This window comes from Orcinus orca, chromosome 13 (genome assembly GCF_937001465.1).
Source record: "Orcinus orca chromosome 13, mOrcOrc1.1, whole genome shotgun sequence".
Taxonomy (NCBI): domain Eukaryota; kingdom Metazoa; phylum Chordata; class Mammalia; order Artiodactyla; family Delphinidae; genus Orcinus; species Orcinus orca.
Window position 1 is genome coordinate 43,793,012 of NC_064571.1, and position 22,973 is coordinate 43,815,984.

Below are 22,973 nucleotides of genomic sequence, written 5' to 3' on the forward strand. Positions count from 1 at the left end.
AAAAGCCACCTGTAACTTATAGTCAGCCCTCTATATCTGAGGTTTTGAATCCCTGGTTTCACCCAACCACAGATCATGTTGTACTGTAGTATTTCCTACTGAAAAAAAAAAAATCCACGTACAAGTGGAGGTGTGCAGTTCAAACCCATGTTGTTCAAGGGTCAACTGTACTTAGAAGTATGGGCAAGTAAACAAGACTCCCACCATCTATGTAACTGGGCTCCTGTAACCTGCTAGGGTATAGGGCAGGTTCTGAGCCATAGGACTTGAAAGAACAACAGATTTCAACTCCAAATTTACAAAAAAGAGTCAGGAGTGCTAGGGAAATAATCAGACATCAGAAACAGTAACCAAGGCTGAAGAGCAGATGAAAGCTGGAACAATTATGAGTGGCTGTTGGCATGAGGCTTGGACTTGTGTTTGAGGAAGAAATCCAGTTATCAGAATTAAGATACAGATTAGGGTCAGATGATCTGTAAGAATGATGGTGCTCATTCAAGCTATGGAGCAAGGACTGTTCAACACTTTCTGATTCATATCAGGACTGGCCTTGGGAGTTGAGATGTGTTTGAGTGCAGAGGGAGAGAGAAACATACAAGATTAGCTCTGGGGAGCAAGAAGGTTGCAGATGCTGGGATTAAATCTCTCTCTTTCCCTCCCACTACCATTTCTTTTTCTCTCTGCCTTCTCTAATCTTTTTATATCTTACTTTGCTTCTAGGCTCTCTGAAATTTGTTCATCCATTCCACAAATGCTAGCTGACTATCTATCTACTGTGTTCAAGTACTCTGTTAGTTGTTGGGAATACAACAATGAATAAAATGTAGTCCTACCAGCTGTAAAATATCGTTGCCTGCTATTTGGTTTATTTTTCCTTCAAGTACACAAGGCAACTATTGCTGTTAGTTTTTTTTAGAAACTCCATCAACTTCTTCCTGCTTTTTTCGATTCTTGTGTATCTATAATATATTAAAATAGGTGCCGTTTGGATTAAAATTATTATTTTGTTTTATTTAAAGGATAAATAACTGTAGGGACAAAAATCATAATTCACTCTCCTGCACTCAAGGGGCTAAAATCTCTCCTTTGTTACTTGATTTCCATCTCGTTTATGTAAAACTTCACACACACACACACACACACACACACACACACACACACACACAAACGCCTTTGTTGGATGTAACAGCATTTTATTTAATTTTATTCTTTTTTAAAAATTTTTGAATTTATTTTTTATACAGCAGGCACTTGTAAGTCATCAGTTTTATACTCATCAGTGTATACATGTCAATCCCAATCGCCCAATTCATCACACCCCCACCCCCACCCCCCTCCACTTTCCCCCCTTGGTGTCCATACGTTTGTTCTCTACATCTCTGTCTCAATTTCTGCCCTGCAAACCGGATCATCTGTACCATTTTTCTAGGTTCCACATATATGCGTTAATGTACGATATTTCTTTTTCTCTTTCTGACTTACTTCACTCTGTATGACAGTCTCTAGATCCATCCACATCTCAACAAATGACCCAATTTCGTTCCTTTTTATGGCTGAGTAATATTCCATTGTATATATGTACCACAACTTCTTTATCCATTCATCTGTCAGTGGGCATTTAGGTTGCTTCCATAACCTGGCTATTGTAAATAGTGCTGCAATGAACATTGGGGTGCATGTGTCTTTTTGAATTATGGTTTTCTCTGGGTATATGCCCAGTAGTGGGATTACTGGATCACATGGTAATTCTATTTTTAGTTTTTGAAGGAACCTCCATACTGTTCTCCATAGTGGCTGTATCAATTTACATTCCCACCAACAGTGCAAGAGGGTTCCCTTTTCTCCACACCCTCTCCAGCATTTATTGTTTGTTGATGATGCCCATTCTAACTGGTGTGAGGTGACACCTCATTGTAGTTTTGATTTGCATTTCTCTAATAATTAGTGATGTTGAGCAGGTTTTCATGTGCTTCTTGGCCATCTGTATGTCTTCTTTGGAGAAATGTCTATTTAGGTCTTCTGCCCATTTTTGGATTGGGTTGCTTGTTTTTTTTAATATTGAGCTGCATGAGCTGTTTTTATAATTTAGAGATTAATCCTTTGTCCATTGACTCATTTGCAAATATTTTCTCCCATTCTGAGGGTTGTCTTTTCATTTTGTTTATGGTTTATTTTGCTGTGCAAAAGCTTTGAAGTTTCATAAGGTCCAATTTGTTTGTTTTTATTTCCATTGCTCTAGGAGGTGGATCAAAAAAGATCTTGCTGTGATTTATGTCAAAGAGTGTTCTTCCTATGTTTTCCTCTAAGAATTTTATAGTATCCGGTCTTACATTTAGGTTTTTAGTCCATTTTGAGTTTATTTTTGTGTATGGTGTTAGGGAGTGTTCTAATTTCATTCTTTTACATGTATCTGTCCAGTTTTCCCAGAACCACTTATTTAAGAGACAGTCTTTTCTCCATTGTATGTCCTTGCCTCGTTTGTCATAGCTTAATTGACCATACGTGCATGGGTTTATCTCTGGGCTTTCTATCTTGTTCCATTGATCTGTGTTTCTGTTTTTGTGCCAGTACCATATTGTCTTGATTACTGTAGCTTTATAGTATAGTCTGAAGTCAGGGAGTCTGATTCCTCCAGCTCCATTTTTTCCCTTCAAAACTGCTTTGGCTATTCAGGGTCTTTTGAGTCTCCATACAAATTTTAAGATTTTTTGTCCTAGTTCCGTAAAAAATGCCGTTGGTAATTTGATAGGGATTGCATTGAATCTGTAGATTGCTTTGGGTAGTATAGTCATTTTCACAATATTGATTCTTCCAATGCAAGAACATGGTATATCTCTCCATCTGTTGGTATCATCTTTAATTTCTTTCATTAGTGTCTTATAGTTTTCGCATGCAGGTCTTTTGTCACCCTCAGCAGGTTTATTCCTAGGTATTTTATTATTTTTGTTGTAATGGTAAATGGGAGTGTTTCCTTAATTTCTCTTTCTGATTTTTCATCATTAGTGTATAGGAATGCAAGAGATTTCTGTGCATTAATTTTGTATCCTGCCACTTTATCAAATTCATTGATTAGCTCTAGTAGTTTTCTGGTGGCATCTTTAGGATTCTGTATGTATAGTACCATGTCATCTGCAAACAGTGACAGTTTTACTTCTTCTTTTCCAATTTGTATTCCTTTTATTTCTTTTTCTTCTCTGATTGCCATAGCTAGGACTTCCAAAACTATGTTGAATAATAGTGGTGAGAGTGGACATCCTTGTCTTATTCCTGATCTGAGAGGAAATGCTTTCAGTTTTTCACCTTTGAGAATGATGTTTACTGTGGGTTTGTCGTATATGGCCTTTATTATGTTGGGGTAGGTTCCCTCTGTGTCCACTTTCTGGAGAGTTTTTATCATAAATATGTGTTGAATTTTGTCAAAAGCTTTTTCTGCATCTATTGAGATGATCATATGTTTTTTCTTCTCAATTTGTTAATATGGTGTATCACACTGACTGATTTGCATATGTTAAAGAATCCTTGCCTCCCTGGGATAAATCCCACTTGATCATGGTGTATGATCCTTTTACTGTGTTGTTGGATTTCTGTTTGCTAGTATTTTGTTGAGGATTTTTGCAAATATATTCATCAGTGATATTGGTCTGTAATTTTCTTTTTTTTTAGTATCTTTGTCCGGTTTTGGTATCAGGGTGATGGTCGCCTCATAGAATCAGTTTGGGAGTGTTCCTTCCTCTGCAATTTTTTGGAAGAGTTTGAGAAGGATGGGTGTTAGCTTTTCTCTAAATGTTTGATAGAATTCACATGTGAAGCCATCTGGTCCTGGATTTTTGTTTGTTGGAAGACTGTTTTTTTTTTTTTTTTTTGGCGGTACGCAGGCCTCTCATTGCAGTGGCCTCTCCCGTTGCGGAGCACAGGCTCCAGACACGCAGGCTCAGCAGCCATGGCTCATGGGCCTAGCCACTCCACGGCATGTGGGATCTTCCTGGACCGGAGCATGAACCTGTGTCCCCTGCATTGGCAGGCGGACTCTCAACCACTGCGCCACCAGGGAAGCCCCTGTTGGAAGACTTTTAATCAGAGTTTCAATTTCATTACTTGTGATTGATCTGTTCAGATTTTCTCTTTCTTCCTGGTTCAGTCTTGGAGCATTATACCTTTCTAAGAATTTGTCCATTTCTTCCAGGTTGTCTATTTTATTGGCATAGAGTTGCTTGTAGTAGTCTGTTAGGATGCTTTGTATTCCTGCGGTGTCTGTTGTAACTTCTCCATTTTCATTTCTAATTTTATTGATTTGAGTCCTCTCCCTCTTTTTCTTGATGAGTCTGGCTAATGGATTATCAATTTTGTTTATCTTCTCAAAGAACCAGCTTTTAGTTTTATTGATCTTCGCTACTGTTTTCTTTGTTTCTATTTCATTTATTTCTGCTCTGATCTTTATGAGTTCTTTCCTTCTGCTAACTTTGCGTTTTCTTTTTTCTTCTTTCTCTAGTTCCTATAGGTGTAAGGTTAGATTGTTTATTTGAGATTTTTCTTGTTTCTTGAGGTAGGCTTGTATAGGTATAAACTTCCCTCTTAGAACTGCTTTGGCTGCATCCCATAGGTTTTGGATTGTCGGGTTTTCATTGGCATTTGTCTCTAAGTATTTTTTGCTTTCCTGTGTGATTTCTTCAGTGATCTCTTGGTTATTTAGTAACGTATTGTTTAGCCTCCATGTGTTTGTGTGTTTTACGTTTTTTCCCCTGGAATTCATTTGTAATCTCATAGTGTTGTGGTCAGAAAAGATGCTTTATATGATTTCAATTTTCTTAAATTTACTGAGGCTTTATTTGTGACCCAAGATGTGATCTATCCTGGAGAATGTTCCATGTGCACTTGAGAAGAAAGTGTAATCTGCTGTTTTTGGATGGAATGTCCTATAAATATCAATTAAATCTATCTGGTCTACTGTGTCATTTAAAGCTTCTCTTTCCTTATTTATTTTCATTTTGGATGATCTGTCCATTGGTGTAAGTGAGGTGTTAAAGTCCCCCAGTATTATTGTGTTACTGTCGATTTCCTCTTTTATAGCTGTTAGCAGTTGCCTTATGTATTGAGGTGCTCCTATGTTGGGTGCATATATATTTATAATTGTTATATATTCTTCTTGGATTGATCCCTTGATCATTATGTGGTGTTCTTCCTTGTCTCTTGTAACATTCTTTATTTTAAAGTCTATTTTATCTGATATGAGTATCGCTACTCCAGCTTACTTTTGATTTCCATCTGCATGGAATATCTTTTTCCATCCCTTCACTTTCAGTCTGTATGTGTCCCTAGGTCTGAAGTGGGTCTCTTGTAGACAGCATATAGATGGGTCTTGTTTTTGTATCCATTCAGCAAGCCTGTGTCTTTTGGTTGGAGCATTTAATCCATTCACGTTTAAGGTAATTATCGATATGTATATTGCTGTGACCATTTTCTTAATTGTTTTGGGTTTGTTTTTATAGGTCCTTTTCTTCTCTTGTGTTTCCCACTTAGAGAAGTTCCTTTAGCATTTGTTGTAGAGCTGGTTTGGTGGTGCTGAATTCTCTGAACTTTTGCTTGTCTGTAAAGCTTTTGATTTCTCCATTGAATCTGAATGAGATCTTTGCTGGGTTGAGTAATCTTGGTTTTAGGTTCTTCCCTTACATCAATTTAAATATATGGTGCCACTCCCTTCTGGCTTGCTGAGTTTCTGCTGAGATATCAGCTGTTAACCTTATGGGAGTTCCCTTGTATGTTATTTGTCATTTTTCCCTTGCTGTTTTCAATAATTTTTCTTTGTCTTTAATTTTTGCCAATTTGATTACTATGTGTTTCAGCATGTTTCTCTGCAACACGCAGAGAAAATAGGGAGCAATAATGTATTAATAAAATTTCAGATTTTGTTTTCTCATTTACAGGGTTCTCCTCATATTACTTGAAATTGAAAATATTATCTCAGTGGATTTACTTTCTTAAGGTATCTTTCACTATCCTATCTGAACTCTAGAAGTTTGGGAGAGAAACCATCGTAGACCTTTTAAAAAATTTACTCTGAAATAATTTTAGACTTACAGAATAGTTACACACATAATAAAGGGAATTTCCATATGTATATTGTTCACCCAGCTTTCCCTAATGTTAATGTCTTAGAAACCATTTAAAACTATCAAAAGGAGAAATTAACTTTGATATAATCATATTAATCTACTGATCCTATTTGAATATTGCCATTTTTCCCATTATTGTGCTTTTTCTGACTCAGAATCCCATCCTGGACCTCACATTCTGTTTAGTTGTCATGATCTCTTCCTTCAGTCTAGGACAATTCCTCATTTCCTCAGTTTTTTGTTTTTTGTTTTTTTTTGTCTTTCATGACCTTGACACTTTTGAAGACTCTAGGCCAATTATTTGTAGAATACCTCTCAATTCAGGCTTGTGCCATATTTTCTTATAATTAGGTTATGCATTTTTGCCAAGAACACCACAGAAATGATATACCCTTCTCAGCACATCATTTCAGGAAGGCCATAAAGTCAATATGTCTTATTTCTGGTAGTATTAATTTTGATCACATGGTTAAGGTGGTGTCAGTTTTCTCCACTGTAAAGTTATAATTCTTCTTTTGTAATTGACAAGTCTCTCTTAAGGAGATACTTTAAGACTATCCAAATGTCCTGTTTCTCATAATACTTCTATCCAGTTATTTTATCATCCATGGATAATTCTTGCTTGCCACTATTATTGTGGTATTTGTCTAATGGTAAATTTCTATTTTGTTTATTTCTCCTACATTTGTTAATTGGAATTTCCTATTTAAAAAACAGCAATTTTCCTCCTGCATTTATCTATTTATTTTATTCATCCATTCATTTATACTAATATGGATAAATGTATATTTATTTTACTTTATTTCTTGTAATCCAATATTTTCATTGTTTATTTTGTTGCTAACTGTGTGCCAGATTTAGCCATTGGCAGCTCCTTTGAGTTGGCCCCTGTGTTCTTTCAACATGCCCCCCATTTCTTTGTGTGTATGTACTTTTTTATTGCCAATTCAAGATGTTCCAGGGGCACGTTGTACATTTCTGTGCCCCATCTCTGACATCAGACATTTTCCAGGGAGACCTAGTTCCTTTTATTGGAGAATAGTATTGAGAAGCCAAGGTCTGGGCTAAGTAGTCCTTTTAGAGATTTTATTGTTGAGACTTCAAGTCAGAAACATGTGGTCCTTGATGTGAGTCATCTTCAGAATAATATTTTCCAGAATTAAAACCTTAGAAACTTTACAAAAACACTAAATGAGTGTGTGAATGTGACTCAGTGTGAGAAATTTACAGTGGCAAATAAAACTCAAAAAGGTAGTAGAAATCCATTACGGGAACTATTTAACTTCATTTGTAAAGGAAGAAAAAGTCAGTGAACTTCTGATGTATCAGAGGATAGGTAAGACCTAAAACAGGGCACATTCTTACATTAAATGTAATTATAGGTTAATGTAAGGGACTCTATTAGTCACTAAAAGTTTAGGGTTCTCATCCTTTCAGTGAGAAAATAGAGAACATGATATTACTGTGAATATGCAAGTACCAAAGGCTTTTAATATTGTGGTCCCTAACACCAAAATGCTAGTTGATGAACATTTTTTACATAAATATAAGAAGAATAAAATAGTGTCAAGACTATTTTCACGACTCTGAATTAATGAACTCATTGAGTAACAATAGGTATATTAGAAAACTGTGGATAATCATAGATAATAGACATTAATTAGAAATTATGATAGGGCAAGTAAAAATTTTAGATAATTACCATTTTTAGAGCTTTGCAAGTATTTTCCCTCTCTCTGGCAATATATATATATATATATATATATATATATATAATATATATAACTTATAAGAAAGTGAGACATTTTACTCATTTAAAATCTATTTCTGAAAAAATACAGACTACCTAAACTCAAAGAAAACAAAAATTATTGTGGGACTTAGAATTATAGTGGAAATATTTCCTGAATTATTTGTACTTAAGTTCAAATCCTACTCATATTCTCCTTTATAACACAATTCTCAGATTTGAGGTAACTCATCTTTTCTAAGAGTGTATTTATTATCAGTGTTGTTAGGAATATCATGATATTTTATTATCAGAAAACCTGCTGTAATCACTGCTAGTTTGGTGTACCAACTGAGAATGCTCCAAAATGACACCATTGTATCCATTGGTTGAGTGTTCTCTAATGGGCATGTGACATCTAAGATGCCAGGGCTTGTATTCAACACAACTCACAACTTTATTTGGCACCTTAGATTCACCTGAATTCAACCAAATGACAAAATTATGAAAATATATTGCAGTTCATTGTTAATTAGCACACAATCTCTGAGGGAGATTCCAAATTCCGAGATAGGATACATATACAATTCTACCAAACTGACAATGAGACTTGTCAGTCTCCAGCTATCAATCAGGATCATGTGTTCTCTCTATATACTGTCCCATGACTAATGTTAAGATGTAAAATTCAAATAAAGATTTTAAAGGAAAGTACACAAAATGTTAAAAAAATGAGGTGGAAATGAATTATTTGGGAGGATATTCTGCTTAAAAATTACTAACACATGAATCATGTTTTTTAGAGAATTTCTTGTCAAACTCATCAACTTCATTCTAAGAGTCTCTTCATATTGTTAAATCTGAGGAATTCTAAGTTTAAGAATTTAATAGTTTGTGTAATTGTAGGTATTGTATAACTTGAATCATTGTGATTTCCATTTCACATACCAAAATATAGTGTTTTTAATTTCATGGTATACTTTAATCAACTTTGACCTTTGACAGATAGGAAAATTATTTGTCCAGCTAGTCATTTACATCTATTCCTCCCTTCCCTGTTTATCACTGGAGAGTGGTTTTGTGGGTCAGGTGTGGTGCAGAAAATCAGGCCTCTTCTTCTGACTCAGGATTGAATCATAAACGGGCATATAATCTTAGAAATCCTTTAGTCCAGTGTTTTAGTCTATGTGCCTTTGGAAGTAGTAAAGTGAACTGTTTGCAATGTACTTTTTGAAAAACAATTAAAGTTATGCATTTTAATTATAGTCATAAGATTATGCTTAACAGTTATAATTATGAGAAATTGTAATGCTGTATGAGACAGCTGATTGTTAATTATTTTTCTTCTTTTGGTCAGAATTTAAATCAACTCAGAGATAACATTGGAAACTCTCTTTGTAATTTTCTATGACTTTAATTAAAACAAAACATAATCAGGGAAATGGAAAATGACAACTTAATAAATGAAATTTTTTCATAGACAACAATTTTAAAACATGAATGATTTGGGGGAAATAATAATAATTTTAAAAGGCACTGGTAGTATTCACATGTGCCGTAAAATAAACAAACATTTAAAACCAACCGTGATGTGGTGGGAAACAAAAATTGAATACAGACACTAACAAGTGAATTTAACTGCATTACAAATGAATAACACACACCCACATTGAATGGAGTGGAGAAGTCAAGAACTAATATAAGTATCTGTGGGAAATACTGTAAGGTAAAGTTAAGCTCTGGTCAGTAAAAATGTTTTTCGTAGGGGTATGATTTAGCAATTCTGAAACTATTTTATGTGTATGCTAAAACTTATAAATAAGAAAATGTAGTGTAGATGTAATGAAAGCCAGATTTCTCATTTCTCACTTTTGGAGAAAGAATTTTTAAATATGGAAAGAAGGGAGGCTAGAATGAACCATGTGGTGTTGCATTCGAATTGGAGGTGTCAGTATAAACTCATGGTTTTTGATAGATTAATAGGCAGAACAATAGACATGGTGTGTGTTTGTGTGCATCCACCCATGCAGGGGTTAGTACACAAACACATATTTCCTAGTTCTGTCTATTAATATGGCCTGGAAGCCATGACATCCCAGTAGCAATTAGCATGCCAAGGATCCAGATCTTGGTTTAAAAACCCCATTCTCCAGTAAAAGGAGCTAGGGCTCCTCGAATAACTGTTTGATTCCAGAACTGGGGCAGGAAAATACAAGAGGAGTCTGAAACTTCTTCTCATCCCAGAAAGTAAGAAAGTGTTACAAAGGAAAAAAAAAAGAAAAGAAACAACACAAGAGCCATCCTGAAGGAGCCCTGATGGAAAAAACTGGAATAAGTTTCCCAACAGAATAAAAAGTGATAGTATTGGAATATAACTCAGAATAAAATACATATTCATGGATCCTTACTAATGTAAGTAAATAATCAGATTAACTAAAAAATGGGGGAAACATGACAAACCTTCCTTACAGTAGAATTCTAATGAAAACATATAGAAGGAAGAAGGGAAATAAAGGATCATCATGAGGCAATAACTACAGTCACAGTTGTTACAGACAAAAATCCACCAATGAATACTAAAATTAGGGAAATCTTGGGAAAAGGTTTGAGGAGGAAAAGATTTACATAGTCTCAGGTATGTCCCCCAAGATACTTACCAACTACAAAGGGAAGGACGGTAACTTTATATTGGAGAAACCTAGCGGATACCATCTTAACCTAGCGATCCAGGTAAACATCACTAGGAATAAGACATATTGATATCACGAAGCCCTTGATGTGAAGCACTGAGAAGGGTACAACATTGTTCGTAGTATTTTTGACAATGATGTATAACCTCAATCTGTGAAAACACCAGATGATCCCCAATTTATGGGCATTCTACAAAATTGTTGATGAATACTCTTCAAAAGTGTCATAAGCATGAAAGGCAAGGAAAGCTGAAGAACTGCTACAGATTGTATAACAAGTATAAATAACAACTAAATATAATACAAGATCCTGTATAGAATGCTGGAAAAGAAATATTACATTAGTGGAAAGTTGGTGTAGTTTACTTAATAACATTGTGTCAATGTTAATTTCTTGTTCTCTACAATTTTACTATGGTTGTGTAACATAACATTAGAAGAAGCAGCATGAGAGGTAGAAGAAAACCCTTTGTACTACTCTTGAACACTTATGTAAGTCTAAAATTAGTTTTTAAAGTAGTTAAATAAAATTTTAAAAGGAGCTTTGTAGTAAAGAACTTGGGGACCAATGTCTTCAACCTCCTCATTTTGCACATTAGAGGCCCCAAAATATTAAAGGATTTATCCACAACACAGAGTTTGGGGGAAGTTAAGATGAGATCTAAGGGTGTTGTCAAGTTTTCTGGGAACTTCTTTCCTCTGGTCCAACACATGAAAATGGAGCTTTATTTCTCAGAAATTGATAACTGCTGGTCAGCTTGTCTAAATTAGAGCTTCTCGGTTTCAACTCCCTCAGTGTTTATGCAATGTGAAGATGAATGCCAAAATTGTTTTCACTATCTCTTGTCATACTGACAGTTTACAGTATGCTGAATAAATGTGGCAGTGACAAAAATGCTTTATCTCAAGTAGTCCTGTTTGTCTATGTTGAAGAGTTAGTAAAGCTACCAGACTTTATCAATTTAAGAAAAAAACCCTAAATTTATAAATTTAAAAAGATATATTTAATAATATTTATACACATTAAAAGAGTGTTCAGGGCTTCCCTGGTGGCACAGTGGTTGAGAGTCCGCCTGCCGATGCAGGGGACATGGGTTCGTGCCCCAGTCCGGGAAGATCCCACATGCCGCGGAGCAGCTAGGCCCGTGAGCCATGACCACTGAGCCTGCGCGTCCGGAGCCTGTGCTCCGCAACGGGAGAGGCCACAACAGTGAGAGGCCCGCGTACAGCAAAAGGAAAAAAAAAAAAAAGAAGAGTGTTCAGGGACTTCCCTGGCGGTCCAGTGTTTTAAAACTCTGAGCTCCCAATGCAGGGGGCGCGGGTTCGATCCCTGGTGGGGGAACTAAGATCCCACATGCTGTGCAACGTGGCTAAAAAATAAAAAAAATAAAAAAAAAATTAAAGAGTATTCAACTTTTGAAAGGTGAGTATCAAGCCCCTTTAATTAACTCAGAAAAATATGTTAGATTTATAAAGTAGTAAGTTGCACATGCTAGGAATACATCTATTTAAAAAATAAAGACAAGTTTGTATTTTTCTATGGTCTCAAGACATCAGCTAAGACTTAAAGAACTCTCATTTATCTTTAGAAAAGAGGAAAGAAATATTTACCTTAGAAAGCTATCTTCATTCCTCATTCACTAATCGTCCAGTTTAGCACTCACTCAGTAAATGAACATTATCTTCAGGCCTGATACTGATTTTCTGAAATTTCTTTATTGAAAGGTATTATTCTGCATATGTGCTTTCAAAGTAGCAATTAACAAAAACAATAAAATAAAATATCAAAAATGTTAAAGGTGGAAGCAAGAACAAGTGATTAGCTCCCACGTGTATTCTTATTATTTATAGATACAGGTTGTTAGACATCTGTCTCCAAGCTGAAAATCTCAGAAGGTTAGTTAGCATCAGAACTACTCTTGAGAGTTACATTTATGGTGTGAATTGAGTTAGGCTGGTCAGAGCTGTCTGTTCCTATATAGTTCCCACTACTGAGTTGTCCATTACCTGAGACTCCAGCATGAGAGTTTTGGAGACAGTACATATCCATGTTGAGAAAAGGAAAAGCTTATCTGGCAGCCTTGGGTTTTGGGTTGTAGAGTTTTCACCAATAATTATTTTCGTTGCTTTTTAAAAAACTTTTATTTTATATTGGAGTATAGTTGATTATTTTTGTTGCTTTAGACATAGAACTTTATATCTCTTATTCTCCATTCCCCTTCTGAAAAAGTTTCTTTGAGTTTTATCACTCTACCCCTAGCACTCTAGAAGATGCTGCTAAAATTCACAGTCATTCTTCCTGGAACTTGCATGACTCTGTCATTATGTTACCTTTCCATCTTCCCAGCCATGGACAAAATTCATATGCCAGATTTGAAACTAATTTTGAATATTTGTATGGATTCTTAAGTGCAAGTGAAAAAGGAATGAGGTTTTGTGGCAAATCTCTCTTACCAAAAAGCATACCTTTTTCAGAGATAATATATCCTCCACTTTACATGTTTTACAGTTTATAAAACATTTAATACATACCACTGAAGCTTCTAAATGGCCCCAGTAGATATTAGAATGATTTTATGGAAGTTGAAGCTGAAGACTAGTGAATGGATGCCTAGGATCTTCCATTAGTAAGAATTGGAGCTCATCCAGCTACTATGCTTTCCATGATATCACACTGTCTATGGACACACCAGTTAGCGTAAGTTATTTGAAAGACAGAAAGCTCTGAAATCACATATTAGTTCTTAGGATTTTGTTTTGTTTTGTTTTTTTTTTAATATCTGTGCTTAATAATAAATAGATGGAAGAAAAGAGGGAGACAAATATAACTTGACATTTTATTTTGTTTTAGCCCGGTGCTAAAATGGTGCTTCCTTTGGGTATTTCTATCATCTCCTTGCAGTATTCATATGGAATTAACAGTGGTAGGTTCGAAATTCTTTTATAGGAATACCTCTCTTGACTTTGAGGTATAGAAAGAGAATGGCTATGAATGAACATACTTGAAAGTGAACAGCACATTTTATGAGACTTGAAATACATCAAACCTAAGGTGCCTTACTTCTGAGACTGTTCGTGAAAGGACCTGAGAAGGCTGAATGAGTCTTGTATATGACCAAAATTGAATCTGAAGAAAAGCTGTCTAAACTTGTCATTGACTACCACATTTCTAAATTTAGAAAAAGTGAAAAATGTGATTGTACAGAGTCTCATCCTGAAATCCTAGAAAATGACAGTCCTTAGGAGGTTTAGGGAGGTGGCAAGGGAGAAAGATGGGTATAGGGAACAAAGAAAATCAAAGTAAAACTTCTTAAAGATTAGAAAATATTATTTTAGGTAAGAGAATAAATTAAATCTTTACTCAGGGACTCAGCATTAATAAAGCTGATTAGTCAAATTAAAAGCCTTTGGTTTTGGAATCACAATCACATAAATATGGCATAAATCCTAACTCACAGTTCTGAGCAGCTCCTTAATCACTTTAAATTTCGTTTTCTTTACACAGTGGGAATATGAGTTTATTAGAAATGGTGTTTTGAAAATTAAGGGAAAGGTATGTAAAGGAAGTAATACATTGCTCTGGCAAATCTTTTATTTTTAAGTAAACAAATTTTACCAAAGTTCTTACTAATAAAACTAGGTCATCTATATGGAATATATATATATATATATATATATATATATGATGAAGGGAGTAGGGGGAATTTCTTTTCACCATGTATGATTTAGTTAAGTTTAAAATTTGTACCATGAATATATATTGCTTCGTGAAAACAGTTATTATTTTTTAATGAAGCAAGATTATTATAGACATAAATCTTATATCTAGATCTTGAGAATCTATAAAATAATCGTTAGAAAGAAATATTTCTATGATTTCCCTTATAGAAGCAGTATAAAGGAATAAATGGCCCCCTATCTGCACAGTTTTTCACTTATGTCCCAGCTGAAAGCCTCCCATCAATTTAGTACAAATCAGTATCAGAAAACATTTTGTAAAATCCTTATTTTTTCATTTAAAATTATTCTTAATCATTCTGAAAAGCAAATACTTTTATTATACCATTTTCCAGATAGGTATACTGGACTACAAAGATACTAATTAATTTGTTCAAAATCACACAGTAAATAAAAGAGGTGGGATTCAAATTTTTAAAACTTTTAAAATTTTATTATTTTTTAAAAATAGACTTTGTTTTTTAGAACAGCTTTATGTTCACTGCAAAATCGAGCAGAAAGTATGGAGATTTCCCATATGCCTTGTCCCCAGGCATGCGTAACTTCCCCCATTATCAACACCCCTCACCAGAATGGTACATTTGTTATAATTGATGTACCCACACTGATATATCATAGTTACCCAAAGTCCATAGTTTACATTAAGATTCACTCTTGGGGGCTTCCCTGGTGGCACAGTGGTTGAGAGTCCGCCTGCCGATGCAGGGAACATGGGTTCGTGCCCCGGTCCGGGAAGATCCCACATGCCACGGAGCGGCTGGGCCCGTGAGCCATGGCCGCTGAGCCTGCGCGTCCAGAGCCTGTGCTCCGCAACGGGAGAGGCCACAACAGTGAGAGGCCCGCGTACCGCCAAAAAAAAAAAAAGATTCGCTCTTGGTGTTGTGCATTCTTTGGATTTTGGCAAATGTAGAATGAAATGTATACATCATTATGGCATCATACAGAGTATTTGCACTGCCCTAAAAATCCTCTGTGCTTCACCTATTCATATCTCCTTTCCCTCTAAGCAACTACTGAACATATGCATAGTTTGTCTCTTTTCTGAATATCATATAGTTAGAATCATACAGTACATAACGTTTTCTTTTTATTAATTAAATGTATTTATTTATTTATTTAGGCTGCGTTGGGTCTTTGTTGCTGCGCGCTGGCTTTTTCTCTAGTTGCAGCGAGCAGGGACTACTCTTTGTTGCGGTTCGCAGGCTTCTCATTGCGGTGGCTTCTCTTGTTGCAGAGCAAGGGGTCTAGGCGCACGGGCTTCAGTAGTTGTGGCTCGCGGGCTCTAGAGCGTGGGCTCAGTACCTGTGGAGCAAGGGCTTAGTTGCTCCGCAGCATGTGGGATCTTCCTGGAGCAGGGATTGAACCCGTGTCCCCTGCATTGACAGGAGGGTTCTTAACCGCTGTGCCAGCAGAGAAGTCCACTGCGTAACTTTTTCTGATTGGCTTCTTTCACTTAGTAATATGCATTTAAGTTTACTCCATGTCTTTTAATGGCTTGATAGCTATTTCTTTTTAGTGCTAAATACTATTTTGTTGCCTGGATGCACCCCAGTTTCTTTATCCATTCTCCTGCTGATGGGCATCTTGGTCACTTCCAGGTTTTGGCGTTTGTGAATATAGCTGCAGTAAACATCCATGTGCAGGTTTTTGTGTGGATATACATTTTCAACTCTTTTGGGTAAATACCAAGGAGTGCATTTGCTGCTTGTATGGTAAGAGTATGTTTAGTTTTTAAGAAGCCACCAAACTGTCTTCCAAAGTGACTGTACCATTTTGCACTTCTACTGGAAATAAATAAGAATTCCCGATGCTCTGTACTTCATCAGCATCTGACGTTGTCAGTTCTGGATTTTAGCCATTCTGATAGGTGTGTAGTGGTATCTCGTTGTTTTAATTTGCATTTCCCTAATGATATATGATGTGAAGCATCTTTTCGTATGTTTATTTGCTATCTGTAACTTTTAAATCTTTTTGCCCACAAACCTGTGCATATTAAAAAAAAAAAAAAGCATATGCCAGCAGATGTGAGGAATCAACTCCCAAAGTTAGAAGTGACGGGCTGGCTGACATCAGGGGGCTGAGTGGCTGTGTGCAGAGCAGGCTGAAAGTGAATGCCAGAGGACTTGGATCTCAGCTAATGGATAGTATTCCAGTTACTGAACTTTCAGCAAGTGGACCTTTTGAAAGTCATGATCTTCTTTCAAAATATTTTTCTTATGTGAAAAATTAACTTTTGCCCAGTCATCCTCTTGAATTATTAGAAAAAAAAAAACTTTTCAGCTTGTTACGTACTACTGAACAGTATTACCCAAATTCATATATTGAAGCCCTAACTCCCAAGGTGACTGTATTTGGAGATAGGGCCTTTAAGAAGATAATTAAGATTAAATTAAGTCATAAGGACCCTAATCCAATGATTGATATCCTTAGAAGAAGAGGAAGAGACACCAGAGATTTACACAAAGGCCAAGTGAGGACACAATGAGAAGACAGCTGTCTGTGAGCCAAGGACAGAGACCTTAGGAGAAACCAACCCTGCCAGCATCTTGATTTCAACCTTCAGAATGTGGGACAATAAATGTCTGTTGTTTAGGCCACCTACTTGGTGGTAGCCCCAGCTGACTAGCATACCAAAATAAAATGCTCAATGGAAATGAAATGAATTTATCCACATTAAGAACCATCCAGGGTCTATTTGCTCTAATAGAATTACACATGGAATTCAATGCAGTGGAGCATGTTCAGTATCTTCCATTTTTTCCTAGCTCAGATCTTTAACTGAATATGTTGAGGGGTAATGATGAAGCTATTGGTTTTCAAGATATTTTTAATGATCCATCACAAAATGATGTAATGAAAGAACCCCACTTGATGGTGGAATAATTTTGGCTTACTATAATAAAGGTGTGTGGTTAATTAAAGTAGAGGAACTGCATCTTGTTTATAGTTGTCTTTTTACTATAATTTGATGTATACAATATTAAAAGTACTGACACATGAGAAGTTTTGCCAGAAAATATAAATTCTGCTGCTGTGGAAACACCTCTACCAACAAAATATACACTAAAAACATGAAGCCTCAAATATGACATTTTTATCCGATTTTAAATGATTCAAAACACTTAGCAAATGACACGACAATGAAAGGAACACAGTTATGTTTTCTTGTCTCAAAAACTTTACTTATATATATTTATATCATGTTGGCTTTGCATATGTAGTTTAAATTATTTATTGTATAAAACTTTAACCATATATAGAAATAGAAGAGCATAATAAAGTACTTCACTGTGACCCATCATCAACAATTATCATTACCTGGCCCATCTTGTGTTATATACTCCTACATACTTCCCTTTATCTTATCATTTCTGGAGCAGATATAAGATGTATTATCTGCAAATATATCAGTATGTTTCTCTGAAAGTTAATAGTTTTCTTTTTAAAGATACCCATGATAGCATTATTATTCCAAAAATTTAACAATAAATGCTTAATATCAGAAAAGATGCAATCATTGTTTAAATTTTTCGAACTTTCTCACAAATGCCACAATTATTTTTATATGTTGTTTTAAAAATCAGGAACCAACTAAATTCTAAACATTTCAGTTAGTTGACATATCTCTTAATTCCCTTTTACTATAAAAGATTTTGTAACAGAGCAAGTGGCTTGTTGCCCAGTCCACAATGGAAAGATGAAATACTGAGGCAGTAGTCTTTTCCAGAAAGAAGAGGCTTTATTGCAGGGCGGCCAAGCAAGGAGACAAGAGGCAAAGCTCAGATCTGTCTCCTGGATAGGCTGTTGACTGGGGTATTTATAGTGGAAGCAGGGAGCAAGAGGGAGAGGGGGCCAGGAAATGATTGGTGGAAAGCAAACTGTAAGTTTCTAGAGTTCTCTGTGCAGGTGTGACTGTTCTTCAAACCTCATCATGGGTTGTATGTGCAGGGTTCATTATGTAACATGTGGTAGATTTTAGTCATTTGAGGTCTAAAGTTTACTATGTCATTCTAGTCCTTCAGTGTGCCTGAGCCTGTGTGATGCTTAGTCAGGGTCTGTCAGCAAGTTGTTTCCTTGTCTGTGGTTTCTCTGGTCCTCTGCAAAACAAGCTTGGTATTCTCGATGTATCATTTTGTTTCCACCTTATGGGCCTTGTAACTTAGAGGGCATGGTTTCTGTTTCTCTTCATCTATCTCATTTTTAGGGCTTCCCTGGTGGCGCAGTGGTTGAGAATCCATCTGCCAATGCAGGGCACATGGGTTTGAGCCCTGGTCCGGGAAGATCCCACATGCCGCGGAGCAACTAAGCCCATGTGCCACAACTACTGAGCCTGTGCTCTAGAGCTCTTGAGCCACAACTACTGAAACCCGCGCGCCTAGAGCCCGTGCTCCACAACAAGGGAAGCCACCACAATGAGAAGCCCGTTGCATCGCAACGGAGAGTAGCCCCCACTTGCCTCAACTAAAAAGAAAGCCCGTGCGCAGCAACAAAGACCCAACACACAGCCAAAAATAAATAAATAAATTTATACCAAAACTAAAGATAAAAAGATGACTTGCAACGTATCTGTTGAATCAGAAACAAGATTCTTTGTTCAGCAGTTTCCTACAGTTTAGCTTTTGCTGGTTGCACCCCTCGTGTGTCCTTTTAACATGTTCTTTTTTCTTTGTTGGAGGAGTTTTTGAGAGGTCATGACCAGCCGTTGACCTGTGAGTTGGGCCTGGGCAATCAGAAGCTCCTCACCCCCTCCTCTGTCCTTGGAATATATGTTCCACCCACTGATCCCACAGCTGGAGCTGTTTTCAAGGATGCAACCTTGAGAGAGTAATGTGCTGTTGAGACATCTGGACAGTGTACATGACCAGACCCAGTTAAAGCCTCTGTGTCAACTTTTAAGATTCTAGTGGGCAGGTGTGAAGGTCTACTTGTCTTGAAGCTGCCCAAAACAAACCTGGTAATTAAGTCCCCTTGCTTATTAAACCTGCCACCTACCAATCTGGAGTGGTCTGCCTCTTTCTTGGATCTCTTCCATGTATAGGGGCCAGTTTCAGATTTCACCTGGTAAATTCCCAAGTTTGCAAACCAACACTCATATATATTTTTCTCTCCATTAGAACTGGAGGCTTGATGTGATTAGATTTATTCATTTCTCTTTTTGTAGCAATGCTATTTCATAGTGTTGTGTTTATCTAAAATGAAGCACATAATACCTGTTTTTCTTGTTTTCTGATGTTAACACTAGTTGTTGATCAACATCTAAATTAATTAATTCATTAGAGTATATAAAATGATAGTACATCTATCATATTATTTTATTATATGAAATTCTCCGATTTTTTTTTTGCTATCTAAGGTAAAAGCTTGTTTTTCCATGCAGACATTATACAGTTCCTGCCATTTTTAAGGAACTTTGGTTCATTTTATAGGAAAATGATATATTAAGACCAAAGTCTGAGCACTGGAAATTATTCTCTGCTACCAGGTTGCCAGTGTTTTAAGAACTTTCCAATGGATGTGGATTGGAAAAGTACTTTTTAAATTTTATGTTTAGTGGTTGCATTTCAACTTAATTGTGTTTTATTATTACTAAAATATTATACAATTAAAAATCAAGCTTGCAAGACTATATTAAAATGTGTATATATATGCTAATATATATGTATATATTTATCTGTTTCAACCTAATTCCTGGATACCTTAGGTAAACAACTAGAAACAGTCTTTCTCTATTTGTTCTATTTTGTAGTCTCTCTTTTTCTCTCTTTCTCTCCCTCTCCCCTGCTTCCTCTTACAGAATGAGGAAAGTTAGAAAACTTATTATGGCAGTATAATTGAGAAATGATGGACCAGGGTGGTAGCAGGTGTTGAAAAACAGTCACATTTGGAATATATTCGGAAGGTAGAACCAGCAGCATTTGATGATGGATAGATTGTAAGTGTAGAATGAGGGAATGAGAGAAAACAAGAGTAACTGTAGTTTTGGGCATGAGCAACAGGGTGAATGGACATGCCATTTACTGAGATAGGAAAGACTGGAGGAGAAATACATTTGAAGGGGAAAGGGATTGAGAATTTTTTGGACTTGTCAAGTTTGATATGCCCATTAGATATCCAAGACCAAATAGCAAGTAGAGTTAGATAGAGCCCCCAACCAGAATGTAAGTTCCAAGAAGATAGCTATTTTGGGCTGTTTTGTTCACTACTGTATCTTCAGAGCTTAAAAGAGGCACATATTAGATGTTCAATAGACATTCACTGAGTGAATAAGCAAACAAACAAGTAAGTATGAAAAAAATATATCTTAGAACTTAGCAAATATGTCTCTTCTTATTCCAAACTGATACCTCTCCAGTCCATGTAATTTTAACCTTCTATTTGATCTTTACACAGTTTCAGTTAAGAGCAATCATGATACAGTAGCCCTATTTGCTTATCTATCTCTTCTATTAATTAGAATAGAAGAGATAAATAAGCAACAGGCAGTGGACCTTATCAGTCAAATTAACTATTTAGATTTCAGTCCTTTATTTATACTTGGTAGTTTGTCACCTAATATTTTTGTCTTTCCAAGGTCAAATTTGAAAGACAAAGAAAAACAAATGAAGGCTTTGTAAGGGATTAATGGGTGCTCACTTTGGTCTTGACTGTAGTTAAACATCAGTCCCTGGGTGTTTCATAGTATGTGACTAGGGCATAAGTAGCACAAAGTAGCTTTTCACCTACTCAGATTATCTTTGGCCTTGCTCTGTTGGTATAAGATGGTTTTCTGTGTATTGTGTCCTATTTTAAGGATTTCATGAAGCTTATACTTGGTTTGCAAATAATTTCTGAGGTGACTACAAAGATGACACATTTATTGTCCTTTAACTCTGGTTTTCTTTGGGAATTCCCTGGCAGTCCAGAGGTTAGGACTCGGTGCTTTCACTGCCGGAGTCTGGGTTCTGTCCCTCGTTGGGGAGCTAAGATCCTGCAAGCCGCGCAGCACGGCCAAATTAAAACAAAACAAAACAAAAAAACTTTGGTTTTCATTTTGACCTCAGAATTTTTCGGAGAAGTGCCTTATTGTCTCTACTATCTTGCCAAAGCAAATGTTGGAAAAAATGAGATTGACATTTATTCTAGATGACTCATTACATCATAAAACTGGGTTAGCCCTTGCAGACTTGGCAGTGAAGACCAAGTCATTATTTTTAAATTGTTAGCATATGGGTGGTCAGAGATGGTAACACTCAGGTATGTGTGAACAAGAGTTCTCATTTAGGAGCAGAATGTGAGTTATCCTCCTAAATGAGAGAATGTGAATTACATGCTTTTATCTATCATGGTTTCTAGGTGCTTTACTATGCTATGAGTTTGAGATCCTAGGTTTCATTTGCTATTACTTTGAATTGTTATCAATAGAAGCTGCTGTGGTACTGACTGATTTATAACTAGTTGTATCAAAATTTGTGCAGAATCCTGCAGAATTTTTTCTAGGTACTTCTGAATGTAAACTCTACAGTCATGAATGAAGTGCTATGATAATATTATGCCACTATGATTGTATTCATTATTTAAGGGTATGCTATAATCAGTACATTTTGAGCTGAATTCTGAAAAAAAGTTTTTAAAAATTGTCTATTGTATAAATTCCTTTCTCAAACATGCAAGTTAATTCAGTAGTAATGAGCTTGCTATAAGGAAGTTTATACGGCTGGTTATTCAAAATTTCAGGAATCTTCTCTATATTTATGCTACTATCCAGTTGTTCAGAGTGTATTAAATTAATATTTTAGGTTATAGATGCATTTTTCAGCCCTGTGAAAGTCTTGGTAACATAACCATTTTTATGTGTTTCCCATACATATTCCTCAGAGGTAAAATGTAAAATTATTTGTTAACTACAAACCAAGTAGTCTATCCTTCTAGAAGTCTTTTTCAAGCTATTTTTTAGATCTGAGTTCAAACACCTCTCATAAGGCTTGAATCCCTAAGATCATTATACTGCATTTAAAAATTAATAATGTGCTCATTAATTACAGCCTTTTATTTTAAACATTTTTCATGAGACCTTTTTACAGTGAAGAAAAGTACAATTTTAGGTAAATTCATTAGCATATGAGGGGAATGCCCAAGGGTGGGAGGAAAATAAACGTGCATATTGAGACCTAGAGAAATTTGCCAAATCAAGTGGGAATTTGAAGAAGAGTAATGGTAAAAAAGAGAAAAAATTAAGAGGAGACATAAGACAGATCTGATCAGGTTGATCTTTTAAGGTGAAGGCAAGAATACTGTCTGTTGTGGTTCTCAGCAGAACATGGATTCTAGTTTTTATAGTGCAGAAATTGTTTTTTTTTTTTTTTTTCTGCTAATGAAGATCAGCCTATGTATATTAGTGGAGACTGGGATAATGCAAACATAAATTTGCTCGTTTACTCTATCTTCTTCCCTGTCATATTGTTACAGAGAACTAAATGGGATACGTATAACATCTCATTTTATTTATTTTATTTGCCCTCAAAGTAATTTCTAATAAAGAGTGAAATGACTAAAAACACCTAAAATTTTTTCTTGAATAATTTAAATAGATTTATAGAGAAATATTTGTACTTGTAGTTTGCAAATGGATATTATTTTCTAAATTGTTACACGCCTGCAATGTGCTATGTGCTTGTGTATGTTCTTTTTGTTTTTTGGCTTTTTTGCCCCTAAGCCAAAGAAACAAAA

At 35.8% G+C, this 22,973-nt stretch overlaps 1 pseudogene; it reads left to right on the top strand.

The window, feature by feature from the left end:
• Positions 1 to 401: 401 nt before the first annotated feature.
• On the top strand, positions 402 to 19,095 carry LOC101278191 (proteasome maturation protein-like; annotated as a pseudogene).
• Positions 19,096 to 22,973: the final 3,878 nt, after the last annotated feature.